At 42.1% G+C, this 22,893-nt stretch overlaps 1 protein-coding gene across 1 annotated transcript in view; it reads right to left on the reverse strand.

Moving 5' to 3' along the window:
• The window catches only part of LCP1 (lymphocyte cytosolic protein 1), a 51,036-nt gene extending 40,964 nt beyond the window's left edge, over positions 1-10,072 (reverse strand). Inside the window, exon 1 of the mRNA XM_069010437.1 lies at positions 9,976-10,072. The gene's annotated coding sequence lies outside the window, so the exon portion shown is untranslated. The remainder of the gene's footprint in view (positions 1-9,975) is intronic.
• Positions 10,073-22,893: the final 12,821 nt, after the last annotated feature.

Below are 22,893 nucleotides of genomic sequence, written 5' to 3' on the forward strand. Positions count from 1 at the left end.
TTCTTCAGCTCTTCACAGCATTATATACAGCACTATATATTACATGACTGAGTAGTTGTGTAATGAAATATCCATTTTAGCTGTCAAAAACACTGGACAGAAACACTGAACTATAGCAGAGCCAGGCAAAGACCTCACACTGAAGAAAACACCACCAGTTTGCCTGGTTCCACTCTCTCCTTTGCACAGGAGCTGGTTCTGCAACTGCAACAGGAAGAGGAAGAAAAACTGGGGTCTGGCTCTGATGGCTTGCAACAATCTCCCACAAACCCATCTCTTCCTGACTCCCTTCTCAGAGAAGTAAGACCCACCATGCTCCTGTGCAGCACGCTGATACTGTAATGCATCCCCAGCTCCACAGGCACACTCTGGCTTGCAAATCCCATTTGAACAAGAGGGTTTGCAGGTGCCTTTGCAAGGACTAGATTTAGTTTTTGTTTACATTTGCACAGTAGTCTCAGCTGTATGTTGCAATCCCCATTTCCTCCATTGCTGAAGAGATGTTGCCTTTAATTGTAAAAGTAAGCGTACTTCCATATCCCAGGGGGATTTCAGCACTGTGGGCTTTCTCTGCTTAAAGCCCAGGGACACCTTTGCCAAGTTAATTTCTGGACACAGCATTGTGAGGACAGCAGGCACGAGAACCATGATGCTACAGCTACTCTGTGCCCAAGGGAATGTCTCTTCAGTGAATGCAAGAGATGTAGACTCATGAATGAGAAAGAAATTACTGTGCATTTACTAAGATCCTATGTACCAGCTGCTCTGCAGCCTGGCATCAAAACTTCATGGCCTCCCTTCCCAGCACACAGCTACCTTTCAAACCCCAGCTTTTAGCAAAGGACATATTTTCAACAGGTCTTCCTACCTGGCCCTGCAAAATAAGTCAGCATTTAAGCAAAGACTTCTGGTTTGCATCAAAAGAAGCATCAATGGAGGTGATACTCCCCCTCTACTCCACTGTTGAGACCCTACCTGAAGTGCTGCTTCATCTCTGGAGCTGGGACCCTACATTAGGACATGAACCTGCAGGAACAAATCCAGAGGAGAGCCACAAAGGTGATCAGAGGACTGGAGCACCTCTCCCTGAAGGCAGGCTGAAAGAATTGGGGTTGTTCAGCTTGGAGAAGAGAAGGCTCCAGAGAGACTTTCTAGCAGCCTTCCAACACTTAAAGGGGCTTACAAGACAGCTGGAGAGGGAATTTTCACAAGGGTATGCTTTAAGATGAAAAAAGATGGATTTAGAGTAGATATTAGGAAGAAATTAATTACTGTACGTGTGACCCTGTGTCATGGGTTAGCAAGCATAGTCCCGGAAGGGATGTCCTTGCTAAGGGGTGCTTACAGCTTCCTCTGGGACCTGATAGAACCTATCAGCTGGCCAGTTTGAATATGGACAATTCTTTAAGCCACTTAAAGTTGTGACCGCCTCTGTGATCCGCACTTAAGAATAGACAAACTCCCCCCCAAGCTCTCTCTCGTTTCCGGCGCTGGCACAGGTGGCTGCAGGCCCCGTGCAGGGGCCAGTGGGCCCAGCCAGGCCCTGCTTGGGCCAGGCCGGGCCGGGCCACAGCCAGCCTGGAGCCATGGGCCTGTTCCAGTCATGGAACCCCCCCCACTGCCTTGCCGTGGGCGGCCAGAGAGGCTCGGAACCACCCCCCTCCACTGCGGCCGAGATTCAGCAAAGGGCACCTCTGTCCGGCAGAGGCCAGGTGACCAACAGCGATAAGGGACACAGCTGCAAGGCCGAGGTGAGATTAACCCTTTTATTGCTGTGAAGAGCTGAAAACCTGAGGGAAGAGAGAGAGAGGAGATGCTTAAAGCTGAAAGTCTGTTGTGAAGCTATGATATATCAGAGTATCCCATTGTAACTTCATGAAGATATGGGGGGTGGAGTGTTCAGCTCGTAAGCAATAGGCAGATGCTGCCGCAGCTGTAATTTCATGAGAAGTTTGGACAGAGAGAGATGAACCAGATGAACCAGATGAGGACTTTTGCTCCAAAGAGGAAAGGAGAAAAACCTCAATTCCTAGAGATGCTCCCAGAGATAGTCTTGAAGATAAGAAAGACCCTTTGCTCCCAGGGAAGGAGAAGGGCCTCTGTTTTTTTGTTTCTGAATGGCTCAACCTTAAAATTGTACCCCAAAAACTTCAAGAGTGGACCCTCGAAAGCAGTTGCGGGAAAAGCTGCAAGTCGGGGGAAGGGACTCACATGCGAGCAGAGAGACTCCTCTTCCTAAATGGACTGAACAATATTTGGAAGTGGGTGGCTGCCTCATTGTGATAATGTTTTCATAGCACGAGCAAAAAGAGACTTCTCTTTCTAAATGGACTGAACAAGGTTATTATGGAAGTGGTAAACAGACTGAACATCTCACGGGTTGTCTTTACATTGTCAGTGGGAGAAGGGAGGAAGGTGGGGGGAGGAGGAGAGTTCTGAAGGTGGTATAATTTTTTTTTCTTTTCTTCTTTTAGGTCTGTTAATAAACTTCTTTATATTCATTCAAGTTGGTGCCTGCTTTGCATTTCTCCTAATTCTTATCTCACAGAAGATAAACAGTAATGAGTATTTTAGCCCAAACCACTACACCCTGGCACAAGTTGCCCATAGAAACTGTGGATGCCTCACCCCTGGAAATGTTCCAGGCCAGGCTGGATGGGGCTTTGAGCAACCTGGTTTAGTGGAAGGTGTTCCCGCCCATGGCAGGGGGAGTTGGAACAAGATGATGTCTAAACGTCCCTTCCAACCCAAGCTGTTCCACAAGTCTGTCTGAAATTTCTGGGACAATGCCACTGCATAGATTCTGTGCACCTGGGCCAACACAAGAGAGCCCTCAAATCCCACCACAAGAAAGTCTCTGAGAGGAAGGATGAGAGGATAAATACATGCCAGATACATGGTGGTCACAGCTTAAGGGGATAACTCTCTTGCAGCTACTAGGATTTCTGGTTACCATTGGTTGCACAAACCCATTTAAACATGTGCATGTGGACAATGAAGGCACAGTAGGGCAGAAATTCTGAGATACTGAGAAATATTTGAGTCTGCTTAAAGAAGCTAGCTCAACTGAGCTGCTGCTGACTTATCTATTCTACTTCTCCCATTAAAAAAAAAAAAAACACAAAAACCAAAAAACATATTTCTAAAACATTTGTCCAAAAGAGACCTCTCACTGTTTGAAAAACTGATCTCTTGGTTGGTTGTTCCTCTTCTGACCTTCTACTTGTCTGTCTTGGGCACATAATTCTGAAAGTGGATGTTCATAAAGTCTGGACACTGGGATTCAGATAAGAACTGCAGACACAGGCAAATACTTGGGCACTCACAGCTTTGCAGCAATGGCAGGCAGCAGGGGTTATCTGAAAACTAGTGTAAAATGACAGTCTTCATCTAAGGGCTACTTTTGAATTTGCTTGAAAAATTATTTTCTCACCTACGTGTGTAGCATTCACACAAAATTACTGGGGCTCATTGGTATATCACAGAATTAAGACTGCACTGCCTTTTTAACTGAATGAATCCCCAAAATAAAAAGAAGGAAGGACAAGGATGCTATTTGTTTAAAAAAATGTGATTAATATTAACAAATATTTTGAATCCTTCTGATAGAAACAGAAGTAAAACGTGTCATCTATCTGTTACTTACAGGAGACTGAAGGTGGGTCTAAGGCAGCTCTGATAAGGACATTTTCTCTCTCTAATTGACTATAAATCTCTTCCTCATTTTCTGGGAAGTATCTCTCCTTTGGTATCTCTTTTATGACCTAGCAATCTCTCTGAGGCAAACAGACAATACAAGAACTGTGTTCACAATATAAGAATAAAGAAACTGATTACTGCCTCATTGGGTAAAACATTTACCATTATCAAGAAGCAAACTGTGCAAAATAGTATTTTTCTCTTGCAGAACTTTTTGAATTATTTGTCCCAAATGCTCTGTGCATACTGACACCTCCAATACTACCCAAACCCCAGGCTTCCTACTGACATGCATATTCAAAGACAGTTTCTTTTCAAAGAAAGGTTTTTTAAAGGTTGATGATGGTTCTGAGACACTCTTTCATGAGCATGAGACCTTCAGTGGCCATCAACCTCACCTCATCAGGGAGGGAGCAGCATGGTGGTTCTTTTTCTGTCCCATTTCCCCCTGGCATCATCTATCCATGTGATTCCATGTTATTACTGTACCACTTCCGAGGCAGCAGATGGCCCCAGGATTATCTATTGATGGCACTTCAGGTACCCCCACCAGGTACAGGGGAGCCTGTTCCCACAGTCAGAGATGGCCTCTTTAGAGGAACAACCCCACCAGACACCTTGACAAGGCATTTGACTTTGGTTGTCTGGTGAGGGGGATACTTTCCTCTGATTCTTGGTCTTTTTGGCAAGAGGAGCCAGGAGTTTTTCTGCCTAGCCTTCCAACAGAGCAGTCAGTGAGGACCGCTCCTGATGAGCTGGGTCCAAGAAAAGAGCTGTTAGGGGAAACTAAGAATGCACAAACTACTTCATTTTGATGCATAGGCAAAAAAAATGAACTGATGTTGCTGCTCGTTGTGTGTCCCTGCTCACACTTCCTGTGTTAATCACAGTTCTGGCTTTGTTCATTAGAGCCAAACTGATCAAGCCACTAACATGCAAAGGGCCTCACTGTGCCTGCAAAATGTAATCCAAGCTATTTCCACTAACGCTATGCTCCTTTGCTCTCTTCTCTAACCCTGGCTGGACTCTGAGATTCTGGAATGCCTGCATGTCTTAAACTGGGTAATCTGAAATCTAAGTTTTACTTTGAAAACTCTGGCCTGGATACACAGGTGAAGAAATGGAAGAGTGAAGTCATGACACCCACCTGTACAAAAAGATGGCAAATGTATGGGGAGGGGAAGAAGAGAAAAATCATCCCTTTACACAATGTCATGCAAACCAGGACTGGATAGAAAACAACAGGGCAAAAATGCTAGAAGAGTTTGCTGATGCTTAATACAGATGCTTTTGAATTTTAAAGTAGGGTAAAAGATGTATAGTTTATTAAGAGATTTTGATTTATTACATAAATTATTTGTTTTCTTGTAAATGCAAAGAAGAATTTGTCTGTAATATACACTGAAATCTCATCTTTGGAGTTCTTCCCACAAGCAAAAGAAAAATTATATTGACAACTTCCTAAAGTCAATCATTCAGGACCTTTTCTATATAAAAATCAAAGAATGTTCTCATGTTTCTTCACATAATCATGAAACAAAGAGGTTGCTTCTAAAGATACTATTTTAAGGTATGTTTTTAGTGATTCAACTTGAAACTTCTGCTTAAGAGCAGACACTGGGTTTTGTTTCCTTGTTAGATAAAATGATGACCATATAAAACTTTTAAAATAAATTTGTTTTTAAAAGGCAGTAGCTGCCTTGTTTTTCAGGTTTATTTTTTTCCCACTCAACTCCTTTTTTACCCAGCACACTGGCTCCCTTTTACCAGTACACACAAGAAAATGAAACTTTTGGGGTGTTTTTATCTGCCCTGAGAGGGATAGGCAATTCAATCCCAACATGGCAACGAACATTTGTAAAAAGTTAACAAAACTGCTTTCATTTCAAGGTTAGGCAACATAACAGCACGGTGACAGGAACTATAATGAGGAAAGAAATTCCACTGTTTAAGAAATATGGCTATTTCTGTCTAGAGGAACAAACACATTTTGTGAAGTACTTAGGTCTCTGAAACAAGTATTTTTACCACTGCATTTACACTGCTTTATCTTTGGGAAAATCAATTCCAGAACGATGCTGACCTCCTTTTCCAAAAGCTTTTGGATTTGCCGATTAAAATGTGATGCAAATGTTAAATGTGGTGCCACACAACTCCCCCAAATACTTTGACACTAGAGTTTTAACTGTGCTTTTCCCTCTTGTGGTGCACAGTTGAAATACGCTGAGAAGAAAAGACTGTGTATATGTAGGTGGGATGGAAACTTTGGAGTTCATCTACCCAAGCCTCATACTCGGTGGGTTACATTAAAATTCAATGCTACGAGGAAGGAAACTTTTCTGATGTAAATGCATGCTTACTTATCTCATTCCTATGAGTGTTCCCAGCTAATGTGGTCTACTTTCTGCAGGAAAAGGGCTTGCAAGAGCAAAATTAGGTGTGTTGTTCTTCTGAGACTTTCTTTAAAGAAAAAGCCGTGCAAACAACTTCAGTGGCTCCCTGAAACAGCAGTATTCAAGGGCATACAGTCACAATCTAATAAAGAACTACTGGTGCTAAAATGTCACAACAGGAAAGGAAGAGTATTGAAGGTTCAATAATGAAAACCAACAAAGACACATCAATTTTAAACTAGGGAAATATGTTAAATATTGATTCAGATAAAAACCCTAGGGGGAAAAAAGTATAAGGATGTTGACAATAGAAACAGATTAAATATGACTAAAGCAGATTAAAATACAAATTAAGGTTTATTTAAAATGCTGATTAAGTGGGCTGCTTTCTTCCCGTAAGAAATAAATGGACTAGAGGTCTTCCTGTAAGTGAGAAGGAAATGAATGCACTGTAAATACTTGGGGTCACCAAGTTACAAGGTAAGGGAGAAAGGAAAATAGGAAGCCTACAGGCAGCTGATGCTTCAATGGGGAATATTCCCCATCCCACTCAGACTTTAAAGCCTGCATGCAGTGGGACCAGCGTCGGAGCTCTTGTCTGGGTCAGCAGCCTGCCTACAGGCAGCACAGGGAGAGCCTGAAAAAAGCAAAATACTAAGAAAAGAAGTGTGTTTTCTTTGCAGCATTCACAATCAATTTAGAAATCCATCCCTCAAGTCCAGCTTCTAATGCTGTTACATATTTGTGAATCTTCCAGTTGTGTGCTCCCTATGTTGCCAATGCTAAAGGTCAGCAGGAGGACTAGCAGCATGGTCCCAGCTTCTGGGTGAAGTTCATCCCATTTTGGTAACCCACACTGTTACAATTGGTACTTATTTCATCCATCCCTTAAAACTGAGATGTGGGTTCTCTAATAACGAGGAAGAGACCATAGTTTCAGATGAATGATTGTATTTTCCTGAGAAAAACAGGTTATCTGTAAAATAAATAAACACATAAAGATATAAATCCAATTATTTAGCAGTAGTACAAGTTACACATGTGCCTGCAGAGGAACAAAAGATGTTTTGCTCTGAGTTTCTCCCTTTGATCTCCAAGCATGTGCTCCCAACAAAACCCTGTCCATGTTCCCTGTCAGAGCACTGCTTCTTTCTCTGATTTTGAATGGATGATCAGAGGGCTTATTTTTTATCAAGGTCTACCTGAAGTGCGCGTTGCACATGGGAAAATTCAGGAATTGCAGGTCCATCATGGAGATGGTGATGGGATGTGAGAGAGAAAGCATTAATGGCCAGGAAGCACTGCATGATACAGTAGTGTGGTGAAGGAAGTCTCATGTGAGTTTCTTCTCATTATCTAACTCAAGAATAACATGTATAGCACACTCCATTGCTGGACTGCCACTATTGCTGATCTTCTCATTCACAGATAGCACATCCTAACAATTCTTAGAGGAATACAGGTAGCCACTTTGGAAGCAGCTGATGGCAGCAGTTGTCATCCCACCAGTCACCCAAGACAGATCTCCAGTGGAGATCAATGACAGAGACTGCTGGGGACCAGGCCACAGACTCTCCCATGTGTCTTGTCACACCAGACTCCTGCTCAGATGGCAGTGCCATCATCCAGCTGCCGTCATGGCCCCTGCCATCACTGTGGGAAGGGTCTGGAAGACAAAATGGAAAAGGGCTCCTTTCCCACCAGGGAAAACTCACACAAGCTTTTGAGTGAAATGGTGATTTAAGCGCAGCTCTTGTAATTATCTTTTATGCTGAAACAAAAAAAGACAGGCTTTGATCTTGCAAACACAAAGGCCACCTTATTGTTCTCATCTGAAAGGAGAAAAAACCCTATCCCACTGCAGCCTGGAAATGTTTTGCCAGAAATCCCTATAAGAGCAAAATTTCATCCTCCTTGCAAAATACAGGATGCCAAAGTTCCTCAGGGAAAGGAACCCCAAGTCACACTCTTGTATTCGATTCTACATTTACTTCCAAGGGAAGTCTGCAACCCAGTATTTCACTGTCAGTGGCAGGAACACATGCAAAATGTTTCAGCAGGAGGATTCTGGTATCCTTTGGGTATCCTCCTGGCCTTCCTGAAGCTGTCATCTTCAGTGCATGCACCTACATCTGACCAGGGCACTCAGGAGTGTGCCTGGGCTCCCAGGTTTGGATGCTCACCCTGGTTGTACCCTACCTCCAAACCCAAAGCCAAACAGGAACGCCCCCATTCCACCTCCCACAGACAGTGGTATCAGGGTGGGCAGTAAGGTGTCCCACCAGCTCCAAGCAGCACACAGGGGAGGGCAGCTCCATAGTGCAGATACAACCATTGCTACTCCTGCCCAAAAGAGCTCACAGCCCAGCAGGGGAGAGCCCGTGGTTCCACATGGCACACAGATAATGTGTATTTGTTTGTGGTGACGTTTTGCTTTCAGTCTTGCACCACTAAGCACAAAAGCCAATGATGAAATAAATCACTCGGGCGCTGTATTGATTCTTGAATGACGATTACATAAAGAAAAATATAAATGCTTTGGTGTGTTAAATAATCCCTCTATTATGCATGTTGCAGACATACCTTTAATTTCATTTATGCAGCTTCTTTTGAGGAAAGACATCCAAATTTTTCCCTCAGCCTATTCCACTCACTTTATTCAGTGGAATAAGTGCAAAGGAAGAAGAGAAGCAGAAGAAATAGAGGGAAATTGATTGCTGCCAGCCTGGTAGGGAAACGCTAACCTTGCAGGCAGGAGACAAACAGCAGAGTCATCTGCAACATGCAAACCAGCTTCTTCATTTCCATAGTGAGGCACAGGAAGTGCCCTTCAGAAATTTTCAAAACTATTACAGCTATAAACAAGTTGTCTGTAGTGGGACCTTGTGGACAAAAACCAATTTAAGAAATAAATACTAAGATTAAATGTATCAGCTAAGCAGTTTTTGACAGACAAAACTATGCTGGGTCAGTGTTCACAGAACACAGATGCAGAGTACTCATCAGTCCCTAAATGCAACCTCAAGAGAACATTTTCAGTTATCAGAGATGCTAAAACTGCCTCCACTTCAGTATCCCACCCCCACCCCTGCCCTCTTCAGTCTCTCTCTCTGCCCTACCCCGTATTTGTAAGTCACTCTCAAAGGACTTTGTACCCAGATAAAATTTCTATCACACTGGATCAAATGGGGCTTACTTGAATCAGGACTGCGGTGCCGGGCCTATTTCTCAAAGTAATTATATTGCCGAGATTAATTGGAAAAGGTTTGGCTCATCAGCTCGACCAGGTTTGCACGAAGAAGCACCAGCTTTACACCTGCTACCCCATCCAGCACAGTCAGCGGCACGGCTGCGCTGGGGCAGAGTGTGACACCGACAGCACAGCCCCGCTTCCCCCGCTCCGATGCTGCCCGCTCCCCGGGCACCGCTCCGCACCGCGCCCGCCGCCTCAGCCACCCCCGCAGCCCCGGCCGGGCCCCGCCGGCACTCCCGCCCCGCTCCCCGCAGTCGGCACGCTCATCCCGGCACTCCCGGCACGTTCATCCCGGCACTCCCGCCCCGCTCCCCCGGTCCCCACCGCCCCCCGTACCCCGAGAGAGCGGTAACTGCTCCCAGGGGAGTCCGCGTAATTGTAACTTTAATTTAAATCTTTTTTTCGTGAGCACCGAGGGGAAAATAATAATAATAATAATAATAATAATAATAATAATAATAATAATAATAATAATAATAATAATAATAATAGCAGCAACAACAGCAACAACAACAACAACAACAACAACAACAATAATAATAATAATAATAATAATAATAATAATAGTACTGCCAAGGACCACCATGACCACCACCTCCATCTAGAAGCACAATTGCAGAGGATAGTTACCAGCGAGGAGCGGCGCAGCAACAGGCGATGCCGGGCCGGGGGGCGGGCGCGCTCCCGCACCACAGCCCCTCCGCCCGCTCCCACCGGAGCCGCCGCCCGTGCCCCGCCCACCCCCGCGGACACGCCCCGGGCACGCCCCTTCAGCGGGGACCGTCCCCAAGGCCAGCCGGGTGTGTGACAGTGGGCAGTCGCGGCATTGCTCACTAACGCAATGCTGTTAAAGGGTATCTCTGTAACGAGTGCTGCTCTAAGCTGATACACAGAACAGCTGCTTTCCCCTCATCAGTGTTAGCCCGGTTTTCATGCTGTGCAGCAGAAAGTTCCTGGCACTTGTCCATGGTTAGAGTAGAATACAGCTGTATCCAGGTTTGTCTTGATCCACACATAATCGTTGAGAAATGTTTTCACCCCTTCTTCAGACCCTGACTTTGCTCTTCTCCCACAGTAAGGAGAAACCTGGCAGGGTTCATCCCAGACACATCCTTCCCTTGCTCCTGCATCCTTCACCATGCTCAATTTCCTCACTAAGTTTTCTGCTCTCCCTCCTGCAGCAGTGATGAATCTTGCTGGCTCAGCTGCCTTGAACTAAGTTGCACTGACAGTAGCAACTACAGAATGTTTTTGTGCCACCATGGTTGTGGGTTTAATCCTTGTATGGGCATTTACTGAGTAGTTGGACTTGATCGTTGTGGGTCCCTTCCAACTCAGAATATTCTGTGATTCTCTTCTGACTCCATTTTGATTTTTACCTAAAATCTTACCAAATATAATGGTCGATTTTATCTCATGAGAAAATCATGTTCCCTCTCCCTTTGATGTGCTTTTATCCTTTCTGTCTCTGGTAGCTTGAACACCTCTACTTTTCTTCCTTGCCAGGAGCACTAGAGTTTCTTGTCTGTGTTGCATTTGCTCCACTCCCCTCACTGAGTCTCTTGCTTTTCTTCTCATCAACCTCTGTAACTACAGGTTTCCTCTTGTACTTCCACCTCCATCCCAGCCTCTGGGCCAATTGAATGTGCTGTGTACACTTACTTCAGGAATCTTCCATTCCACTTCCATCCTAGGCCCTTATTTCTTTCTAGTCTCTTCTTCCTCCTGGAATTTTGCAGGCAGTGCTCCTCAGGGCACTGATAACTTCTTAACCAAAGCTGCGACCATTTCTCACCATCCTTGATCTGTCAGCCTGTTTCAACACAGGTTACCTACAAATGAGAGAAAACAAGCATACATCTTTAGACATGTGCCCTAATGGGGCGTGCACTCCATGTCCTGGTTTTTGTCAGTGTTGGAAGGAGGCCCAGAGGTTGCCCAGAAGGTTGTGGGGTCCCCATCCTTGTGTACAGCTCTGAGTAATCTGCTCAGAGTTTAGAGTGAACCCTGCTGTGAGCAGGAGCTTGGACTAGAGACCTCCTGAGGTATCTTCCAAGCTGAATTACTCTCTGTTCAATATCCATGTGGCAGGTGCCAGAACTGTTAGCCTGAAAAGACTGGAATGGTAAGCTGGAGTGTATCAAGTACAAACATAGTTAGAGAGTGGTTTGCTCCTGTTCCTCAAATTCAACTTCTTTGGCTGTTTAAGAGGTCTTCCACTGGGGGATGGAGGAGAGTTCTTGTTGTTATTGGGTTGTTTGGTGTTTGTTGGTTCAGGGTTTTTTTTAATATTATATATTCTTCCTTCAGTCTCTTGCAAGGGTACCGTTCCCAGCCCCTGGTTAACATCAGGAACCATTTTTGTGTCTTGATACCTCATCTTGTTGCAATGTTTTTCCATTTATTCAAACTCAGCATGGCTATAATTGAACTCCAGGCTTCCTTTTTAAACTTCCCCCATTTCTTCCTTTCTCCAGCTCCTTGTTTAAGTGCCATTCAATTCCAAGAGCTAAGTGTCAAGGCTGAAGTCATTACTGCTTATTTGCTTCGGGACTGTCTTTTTGCTTTTCATCACAGTATTTGTTTTTCTTTCCATCACAGTTTTATATAATGCTGCACTTGATTTAAATTAATCTTGTCCACGTGCAAAATTGCACTGAAGTCTCAAGTTTATCGCTTTAAAATCAAATTACTGGGAAAAAAAAAATTCCTAGATGTGTCCTTGCTTCTAGGTGTATGTGACAGTTTTCTTAATCTTTGTAAATCTTTGCATAAGCCATTAGCTTCCTGATGGCACTTTGAGTTTCTCTTCAAAGTCACCTTCATCAGTGCTTTCCCTTCTGTGTTTTCCTTCTGATTTCCAGTTCTTTAGGACTGAGTCTTTATACTGTATGAGGTCTAAGATGTTTTCAGCCCTACAGGAAAAAATATATAACCAACAAACTCTGCAATTTAGGATATAGATAATCTTGAAAATTACAGTGACTCAGAGATTTGCTAAAACTGGCTACTCATAAGAGGATTTCTGAAACCAAATCAGAGATTCTTTGATTGAAATCAGTGTCATTGTATGCATTCATAAACTAATAGGAAACTAGAAAGAAGCATAAAATTACCACTTGCATATTCGGCCTTTTCCCAGGGTTAATAGTTGCTCTTATTAAATCTGTTTATCCAGCAGAAAACTGTTTCTGGGAGCTTTCGCAATGGCTGTGATGGGGCACTTCTCTATTTTACTGTTCCTTCTTTGGCTCAGAGATTAGAAACTCTAATTGCCTCAGCTTTTGTGACAGAGGTCATAGAACCATAGAATTATAAATCATAGAATTATAGAATATCCTGAGTTGTAAGGGACACACACAGATCATCAAAGTCCAAGTCATGGCCTTGCACAGGACCACCCCAAGTGCAGAATAACATTATTTAATGCAAGAATAGAAAACCTAATATAATAGGTTTGGGGGGTTTTTTAATTAGCATCGCATTTATTTCCTGAAACACTAATGATTACTAGAAAAACTATTAAAGCTGTCACTAAGAGAACAAATGCCCTTTCTGGCCACTTCTCATATGTTACGACTCTTTTATCATCTGCTTTATCTAAGCAGACATTCATAGCTCAGCACCTTAAACTAGAGATGATTATTTATTTTGTTTTGCATTGTGAAATTTTTCTGATTTTTGAAATATCTTCATTTATCTGTCAGAAAAAAAGGCTGAGAGGGAAATGGTTGTGCAGCCAAAACCATAGACCTCTGCCTCCTAAGCTGCTGTCTAAGCTGCCTCCACCAAGGGAGAATGTTGACAAAGGTAAACTGCACAAAGACAGTTTCTGTGGTGCGTTGTTACAAGTGCCACATGTTCTCTAAAGTTAATACCGAAGAAGATAGATTGGCAGTTCAGCTACTAGTGCAAGGCAGTGTGAATGAGACTGCAGTATGACCCACATGACCTGCATCTCTTTGGGAGGCTCTTCACGTAAATTGGGGAAGAGTCTTCTTGGCAGGTCCTGGAAGTTGAGCCTTCCACCTATCAGATTTGAATACTACCCACTGGGTAATAGAGGCATTCCCCCTAGCTCATCAGAAAATATGAGACATAACATAAAAAACTGCTGGTGTCAAGAAAAATAAAATTGGATCACATGGTGTCAGACCATAGGGGAAGTGAGATACAACTTGGATTCAGATAAAATATAAAAAATGACATTTTGGGGGATGGTCATGCTCTTCTCAGAATGTACAATCCTGTGAAAATAAATATCTTGGCTTACATTATTTTACAGGCATCAGGGAATTCTAATTAAAACAAAGGACTGGCCGTGCAGTGTGCTCCAGAAATAACCAGGCATTTTGTATGCTTCTTATATATGTGAATGGAAAGCTCTTCCCAGTTTATATAAAGTAGCTATTGATTAAATATTTAAGGACTAACCTTTAAAAATAAATGTGAAAAAGAATAACATGATCTATAATTATAACATTTTTAACCTAAGTAATATATAAATAAGGAAACTAGGCACAACTCCTGAAAACAGATCTGTGTAGAAGAACCCTGGCATCTGTGCAGGTTTATTGACTTCTGTCAAAAACATCAAGCCCCAGGATCTGCTGTAAAAATTAAAATACAGAAATTTTACAATGTTTTTGTCACAGATCAGCACAGCAGAATAAAGTTGTAGCATGAAAAAACAGTGCTGTCTCTATGACTGAGATAAAGAGACATAATAAAGTTTGGGGTTTTTTCCATCTAGCTTCTGTAATTCTGTAGGAGTATCTAAATAGCTAAAACTCCTCAATCTTCACATGGAAGCAGGCAAAGAGAAAGAAAATAAATCAAAATAGTTTTTATGATGCTTGAGAGAAATGGTAAGTAATTCGAATTTTCATTTTGTTAGAATACTGTACTTATCCTCATTATGTAATATTAAATTGAGTAACAATAATATATTAGAAGCAATACCTTTCTAACAGTATGAAAAATAGTAAAGAAAATTCATCTAAAGAAGTAAGGTTGAAAAGTCAGATAATATTCTTGGTCCCTTGACATTATTAAGCCCTGCTGAATATTATTTTGAAAGTCTGGTAAAATCTGTTTAGGTATGATACCGTTCCAGCCTGGCACTGCCCAAACAGATGTAAATATTTCTGGCTCACTATCAGAGCTGTGATTCAATGATTTAAGCCATTTTAAAAATGATAGAAAAACCTTTTATCTGGAAACAAAGTTCTGTTGTGCTGGCTCTCATTCTAGTAGTACATATTACTGATGAATGCTATTTATAGATTGTGTATTTATATAGTAAACATGACAGGAATGTAAGAGCTTGCACTAAAGTTTGTTCAAGGATCATTTCTCCAAATGTAACTATCACACCTGGAAGGTATTTATACAGCAGCCTGCCCATTGATCAGCAAGCAACTCCTCAGCAATGGTACTTCTATCATCTTGGTGTATGGAATTGTTTTGTGCTTCATGAAGTGTGAGACTGAGACTGAAGAGCAGAAGCCCTGGGCTGGAAAAAAAGACAGTGTTGTGTGGCGTCACTGTCTTTTGCCTCGCAGGGGAATGTAGAAAGTGGGACTGTAACAAAATGAAGTCGTTGATTGAAAAGACAGCAGAAATGTCATATGGGTGGACTGTGCCCACCTGGGGGCTGGAAGCTGTCAGACACAGTGGCCAAGGGCAGGAAAGCCAGGGAGATAAGCCAATGGTCCCAGATTTCTTTGAGAGCTAAGCTGTAGCAGAGAGATATAAAGAGTAACTTCTCCCTCAGCAGGTCCCTAGAAATGAGTCTCCCTTGCTAAGGGAACAGAGCATCACCACTGTGGAGCTAAAGAGACTGAGTGAAGGATAAATTACTAAATATTTCTTTGATGATAAAAATGTTCACAACTAAATGACTGCTGTCTGCAGCGTTGTTCAGAAACCAGGGAGTAGTTCAGGGTCCAAGTGGTCCTCCAGAATGAGGTCTTTGGAGATAGCCCTGGTGGCAAAGTCCTGAGCCCAGTTCCAGCACAAAAGTGTATGAAATGAACCTTTGACACAGAGTTTGTATTTGGTTTCCATGGCACAGTTTTGGTAGTGAGGGGGCTAAAGGTGTGTCTTCCATGAGAAGCTGCCAGAAGCTTCCCCCATGTCTGACAGATCCAACGCCAGCCAGCTCCAGGATGGACCCACTGCTGGCCAAGGCTGAGCTCAACAGGATGGTGGTAGCGCTTGACCACAGCCCCCATTCCCTGTCCTCCTGCACCAGTGAGGGGAAGAAGGTAGAAAAATCAGGAATGAAGTTAAGCCCAGGAAGAGGGGAAGGATGGGGAGAAGGTGCTTTAAATTTTTGAGTTTTTTCTCATTACCCTGCCCTGGTTCAATTGGTAATAAATTCAGTTCATTTCTCCAAGTCAAGTTTTGCCCTTGACGGTAACTGGTGAGCCATGTCCCCCTGTCCTTACCTCGACCCATGAATGTTTTCTTATATTTTCTACCCCCTGGCCAGCTGAGGGGAATGACAGAGTGGCTTTGGTGGGTACCTGGCATCCAGCCAGGGTCAAGCCACCACAGTAGTGTGGGACACTAGGGCTCAGTGCCAACTGTTGCATTAAGGATATAGAAATTTGGCAGAAAATAAAGCCCCTTGCACTCCAGCTGATCCTCAGAGATCAGAGGGGCTGGATGTGGCTGGGCTTAATTTCTGATTACAGCTAATTTGGCACTATCATCCTGGTCAAGTTAAGTAAGAACTTGTTCAATCCAGGTTCAAAAACAGTGCAGTTTATTGAAGCAACAGGAAAGCAGGTTCAGAATTGTCAGTGATAAATGCACTGACCACAGTGTTAGTGTGTGTCACTACCAAAGGTACAGTAACAGAGATCTGTCAGTGACATATACATATATATTATAGCTATATATCTGCTCCAATGTAGTTGAAGGTGCAAAGCTCACCTAAGCATCCTTTCAGAGGCAGAGACACAGTCTCCACCAATCTGAAGCAGGCAGAGGTCTTTACCCCCACATCTCTTTTTTTTTTTTCTTTTCTGGTCCTGGAACTCCCCTTGCTTGTACTATAACTTTTGGCCCTTCCCAGTGAGGTAGAAGAATCACATGTTGTAGGTGGGGTTTTGGTGACTGTGGTCATAAATACAAGGCATGTTCACTTTTCTCTTCATTTTCATTCTTAGGGGAGCAAAAGATTATATGCAAATAGGGCTTAATGAGGGTGTTGGTTACTTTCAGTCAGAATTTACAGTTGCCACCAGAGGTAGAATGAACACTCCACCTGCTGAGGCAGCTGTAAAGGCTGTCTGACCTCTGTCAGAGGTGAGGCCTCTGGCTCACTCCAGGCATTGTTCCATTGTCAGCCCTTGCTTGAGCCAGGCTCTAGATAAGCAAGGGGCAGCCTTGAACCAGCCTCATCAGATCTTCATAGACTTAAAGCATGTCTGACAACTTAACACATTATCCACCTCATGACCACTGTCACACAAACAATACCTATAAAAAGCATAAGAAATTCCATGAAGTGAATGTGACTGAAATTCTGTGAAGTGCCCGATCCTACAGTCACTGTTGAGACAATTTCTAGAAGCTGGTTCTCTTGTTCCTTTCACAATTCCCTGTTCCTTGACCACGACTGACCTCACTTTTGCCATCACACTTTAAACACGTCCCTTCCATGGTGCTTTTTTCATATGGTATTTGCCTGATTTGCCTTTCCCATTCAGCAGGATTAGCATGAGATTTAGGTGATCCACGGAACACTGTGGAGCATACAGGGAGGGGCACACTCACCAAAGGAGCCCCATGTACTTCTCAGGTGAAACATTCCATTGCATTGGCACATGGCAATTTGCAAATGGATCCAGGATCCCTAAATAGTGACTTGTCAGTGATACAAATGGCCATATTTCACACACAGGAGAACAAACACTGCTCATTCCTTCTTCATTAAACTCACAAGGTATGTCTGATAACCTGTCCTTTCTTTCCTGCTTCTGAGCCAACTCTTCTACTGGATACAACACATTATTCATCACAGTGTGTGGGAGAACTGCATTTGTTTTGGAAAAAAAAATACTAACATATATAGTGATCGGCAGCACTGAGATGCTTGGTCTTAATTGTTGGTGCATTTTCTCTGAACAAGAAAACTCCACATAGGGCACGGAGAATTTGTCACATGACCTTTTTTCACGAAGGATGTCAGAGGATCCCTGTCTTGGGGTGACTTTACGATGTGTATCTCCTATCACTGGCCTATGCCCAGAAATTAATTTTGTGCCTTTCTGTGTCTTTAAACTGAGCCTGAGAGGGGGAAGAAAAAAAAAACTGAGCAAAACTTTTCAAAGCAGTTGTTCAAGGACACAGAGATACACAGACTCCTCTCTGGGTCCTGCGGCAGCGAGAGCGGAGGGAAGTGCCCTGCTTGCTTTTCAGCCAGCTTTCAGCTCCTTTTCTCCAGAGGGAGACAGAGAGTTGAACTTTGTTTTCCTGGGACTTTGTTTTTTTCCCTTCTTCTCTTTTCTGGACTGTTTCAACATCAGAACACCTCGGAAGAGTTCTCCACCGAGGCCCAGAGGTGGGCCCACAACCCAGCTCCAAGGAGGGGGAGAGAGATCTACGGAAGGACTCTGAAATTTTCTCAGGTTTCTCTCCACAGCAAGAGGTTTTATTATTTAGCATTATTATCCTTTTCCTGTGTGTTTGTTAAATAAATAGTTTTTATCTCTTTCACTTTCCTCTGAGGAAAATTTATTTTTTTCCAAACGTGGTAGGGTAGGGCTGGTTGTAACCTGCTTTCTATCAGAGGATATTTTTCCTCCAAATTTGTCCAAACCGGCACAATCCCTCATTAAAAATGTCTTTTTTTCTCTTGTCTTCAGCAGGAAGGCTTTTTGGACAAATACCTAGCTAGAGCAGCAAAGAGCACAAATAATGAAAATGGAAAAGAAGGGTCTGGCAGTGCTCAAGGGCTAGTCAGGCAAACAGATGCTTCCCTCAGCAATGAGTGTGTATTCCACAATCCCTTCAAAATCCAACGTAAGGACACACGCCAGTCTGTTCATCAGATTTACCATGGTCAAGTGCAAATCCAACTCGAAGGACCACTTCTTCAGACCCAGCTGGAGCCTGGCAATGCACAGCCTGTTTGACCACATTTGTTCTTGTCTAATATGCTTCCAATGGAAATGTGTCTATCTCCTTAGTCAAGATAATATCCATGGGCAAATACACTTGCAGCCCAAAACTACAGGTTTGCATGAATTAAGGAGAAGTTTGATTCCCTCCAAAGCAAGCTTCCCAACAGAGCAGAATGATGATAGATACTTCCCAGGTCTAGTTCATAAGAATAACAATCCTGCCTGCTGGTCTTTGCCAGGCATAGCCTCAAGCATTACTGTCTACTCAGGCAGCAAAATGCCAAATCAACCACTTTGAATGGTGCTGACATAACTTGGGTTGAATTACAATTTCACAATAGATGCAGTGCTGGGCAAGTGCCATGAAAATTATGCACGATGCATCAGAAAGAAGATGAGACATAGTAAAGATACAGAGAAAATGGCAAAAGAGGGTGACACAAAAGAAATTAGAAATAAAAAATAGAAAATTTAAGGCAAGGGTACTACAGAAAAAAAACATGATAATCAGTTATCCCCACAGCTACTCTAATAAGTTTTAAATCACTAATATTTAGTTTTAAATCATTCTAAGCACTTCATTTTCTTGCAGTGGTAGGGTAAGAAATACAAGATCACTTTTCTGTCAATGAGGTTACAATTCCAAGAGACACTTTAAATGAAAGCTGCTATTGACTCTTGAACACAGCAACATGAGCAATGCATCTTTAAAGAATATACCCTGAAGGCTAAAAGCAATTTTCTGCTACAGGAACAACACAACACTTCCACTTGGGACCTAGACATCAGTTTTTCCTCAGACTGTCTTGTTCATACTACATCTCCTGAATGTTTCACAGCTACCAGTGAGAATGTCTGCATTGGATTTTCACTTTTGCTGGAAATGTTTTTCATCTTTACAATCACATAGATTTTTGTTTATACAAAGAAGGATTTTCACTTGGGTTTTTAATTTTAATGAAATATAGGCAATGCTTTCTTACTGTGACTATAGTCATCTATTACTACCCTGGGAAATCTTCAGCACTGAAGCATTGGTTTCCTTGCAAAGCAGATGCCAGGGATCTAAGACAATTCTGAACTCCAATGCAGTATATAAATTCTCTTTCATTATAGTAATCTTCATTATTTACATTCATCTATATTTACTATAACCCTTAGATTCTGTCATATTTATTGGAACCCTCACATTTATATTATATAATACTACAGGGATTAATAGGTAGTGTATGTTGCATAGATATACTTTATTGTGTATCTGTTGTGAAACTGATTAAGTTCTGGTTTACATTGAACTAGATGCCAGATTATATATATTAAAGTGTATTTGAAATTATATGAGGCAATAGTTAAATATTATCTCAGGATCTATATCATTTGAGACAGCGTATGTAACAATAATAGTAAGAATGCAGAAGCAGTGCTCTCCTATCAGAGTTTGTATAAAACTTCCTAGGTTAGAAATTAAAGAAAGAATTTGATAAAAGAGCAACAAGCTGCAGAAGAGTTTCTCTGCCTGGGTTCTGGAGATGTTTTGGATTGCATGTTTGAATGGTTTGGATCCTCTCTAGAGGATGAGTATAGTCCAGAACTTGACTAGGCTTCTTGAGTGAATATAGCCAGTATGCCTTAGAAAAGTTACAGAGGGAAGTCTAACACAGTTGAACAACATGAGAGAGTGTTTCTCTATAAAGCTGATTCAATTTTTATGTCTCTTTGGGCCTACTTTTTGTTCCACCTTCCAGATTTGATCCCTTTAATGGATATCTTTGCCTTAATCTGTCATTCAATAATTTCCTCTTCTTTCCTGTACAGGTACGTGCTGCTTATTTTCCATGATTTCACTGAAATGATGTAAAGCTGAAATTTTACAGTTTAGTCATAGACTTAGATACAAAGCTTTTGCCTGGGCAAAGGCTGTCTTTGGACAACAGAGTTGTAGGTGCAGGCTGGAAGGGAGTTCTGGCCACACCCTACTCAGAGCAGCACCAGTTTAGACTTTCAGATGTCTCCCTCAGGAGCACAGGACTCTTGACATAAGGAAATAATCCAGTATTTTTTCAAACTTTTAAAAAATGTTATCCTCATCCTCCCTGCTTTTCTGACTCATCATCTATATGCAGCCAATTATATAAGACCGTAAAATGTCAGATAAGTGACTTAAATTAAGGTGCTTCCAGCAGTCAGACTTTTTAAAAACTTTCACTACTCCTTTTGTGAGCTGCAAAGCAGGACTAGATGACTTCCAGAGGTCCTCTTCAACCTATATTTTTCTGACTGTGTGATTCTCTGTCATTTCTAATTTTAGTTTCTAATTCATCATTCTGTTTTATTTCTTTGTAAGTTGTTTTTATTAGAAGACCTCTAGTATTTGGATGCCGCCTATAATGATATTAACTTTATTCCTAATGACATCGAGAACCTCAGGTATGTAAACAACAGAAAATGAAAACAGATTTGTACATCATAATGCTCTGGACCATACTTGGATATAAATTGTGCCACTGAATACACTGGAAAGACTCACTGCCCTCCCCCCCCACCCCAAATCCTGTCCTATATGAAAATCTCATTTAAACAAAAACAGAAGATGATAATTGCACACCAGAAACAGCTGTGGATAGTGTAGAGCCAGCCACTATTTACAAGAATCTTGATGATAGCTGTAAGTCAAATATCCCCATGCAAAATAGGATTATTCCCTCAATTAACCATACATGTTCACATACTCTTGATTTGTATGATAAAGAAAGAGAAAATGTATTTCTAAACCATGTGTGGTTGTTTTTAAGCAGTGTGAAGTTTTGGTGAGATAAAAATTAAAATGGGGACCCACCCAATAGAACCTGTAGAAAAAAAAGTATTCATCCATGAGACTGAGTTGTTCTTTGCTGACCTTAATGTTGATGTAATCTGTATATACATGTCTAATACATTCAGATGCTCACATTCCTGTTTTTCCAGATAACCCAGGTATTTAAATTACCACTAGAAAAGTACCGTACATACAATAGTGTCTAGAACATAAAGTGCACTATGAGAAACACATAGCATTTTTTATGTGCATACCAGCCTGGTTTATTAGTTCACCAAATGGGAATCAGGACAACATTAATGTGGACAAGGTTGGATATGGTGTGAAGAGCCTATAAATGCCTAGTGATGCCTCAAGTTACTTTAAAATTGAATGTTTCAACACTGGAGAGAACCAGCTCTCTGCTTTGCCACCTGGGATTTTGAATCTTCCACTAAAATTCCTCTGAACAAAAAATAACTTCATACACCCCTTGTTCTGGAATGGTAATATTCAGAATTAGCCTCAGAAGCTCACTCATGTGTCTGCCATTTGCTTCTCCAGAAAGAATCTAAAGGAAAAATACCTAGACACTAAAGACAGAAAACATTTAAAAAATTATTGGATGAGTAATACAGAAATATGTCCCATTTCCTTGCCTCCCCCAAGGAGTATTGTGAGCAAGAAATATGCAGAGATGACCCCCAATCAGTAACTGTACAAGTATTAGGAGAGTGGAAGTTCGTAAATGGCCCATTCTTTCACATGAAATTAATGTTGATCTGAGGCAGCTATTACATAATATGGGGTATGTTATGGTTTGCTCAAATCCAGATTTTGAGTGTAGCTGGATGAAAGGGAAACAACTTTTAAGGGAGATTTATCAAGCATGCAAATATTTCCTTGTGTTCCTAGGATTTTACACTGCGACCTGTCCCCCAGACAAATGTGTGTTGCAGCTTCACGTTGTGGCTGTGTGTCAAGCCAGTCTGTTCAGAAGGGAGATGGACCTGAAGCTCACAGCTGAGAAAAAAATTATGTCAGCTCCATTTCTGGGAATTGCAGAATCATTTTTTCCTCTCTCTCTCCACCTCACTTCACTGTACAGCACATTTTTCTATTTTTGACATGCCTGCCTCCTTCCTCACGGGAGCCATGCAGACTGTGCATTAAGGCCAGAGTAATTACTTCTCTGCAGTGGTGTGGGCCTACACTGAAGTGGAGCTTCTCTAGTGATGAACCACAGCCATTTTGAGGCCATATAATTTCTTTAATCTGCATTTGTGAGTGATGAGGTTGAGCTGCTCTATGTGTGTGTACATAATCCTAGAAGGATGAAGCAAAGTTTTTGACCCAGTTTCTTCTTTTACTGTCTGTGATTGTTGCAATGGACCTTGGTGTGGAACAGGACTTTGGCTCATCTGACATTATAGGAACACACTTAAATTTGGAAGACTTCCCTTTTGTTTCCATGCTTGCTCATCATACTACAGAAACCTCATGTCTCAGACTGAGTCTTGTCTCCTGTACCTTGTGAAAAGTGATCTGGATTGCAGCAGAGAAACTATGAAGGGGTTAAAATAGTTAAGAAATATGATATCTCATGTTATGTTATTC

This window comes from Aphelocoma coerulescens, chromosome 1, assembly GCF_041296385.1.
Source record: "Aphelocoma coerulescens isolate FSJ_1873_10779 chromosome 1, UR_Acoe_1.0, whole genome shotgun sequence".
Lineage (NCBI taxonomy): Eukaryota > Metazoa > Chordata > Aves > Passeriformes > Corvidae > Aphelocoma > Aphelocoma coerulescens.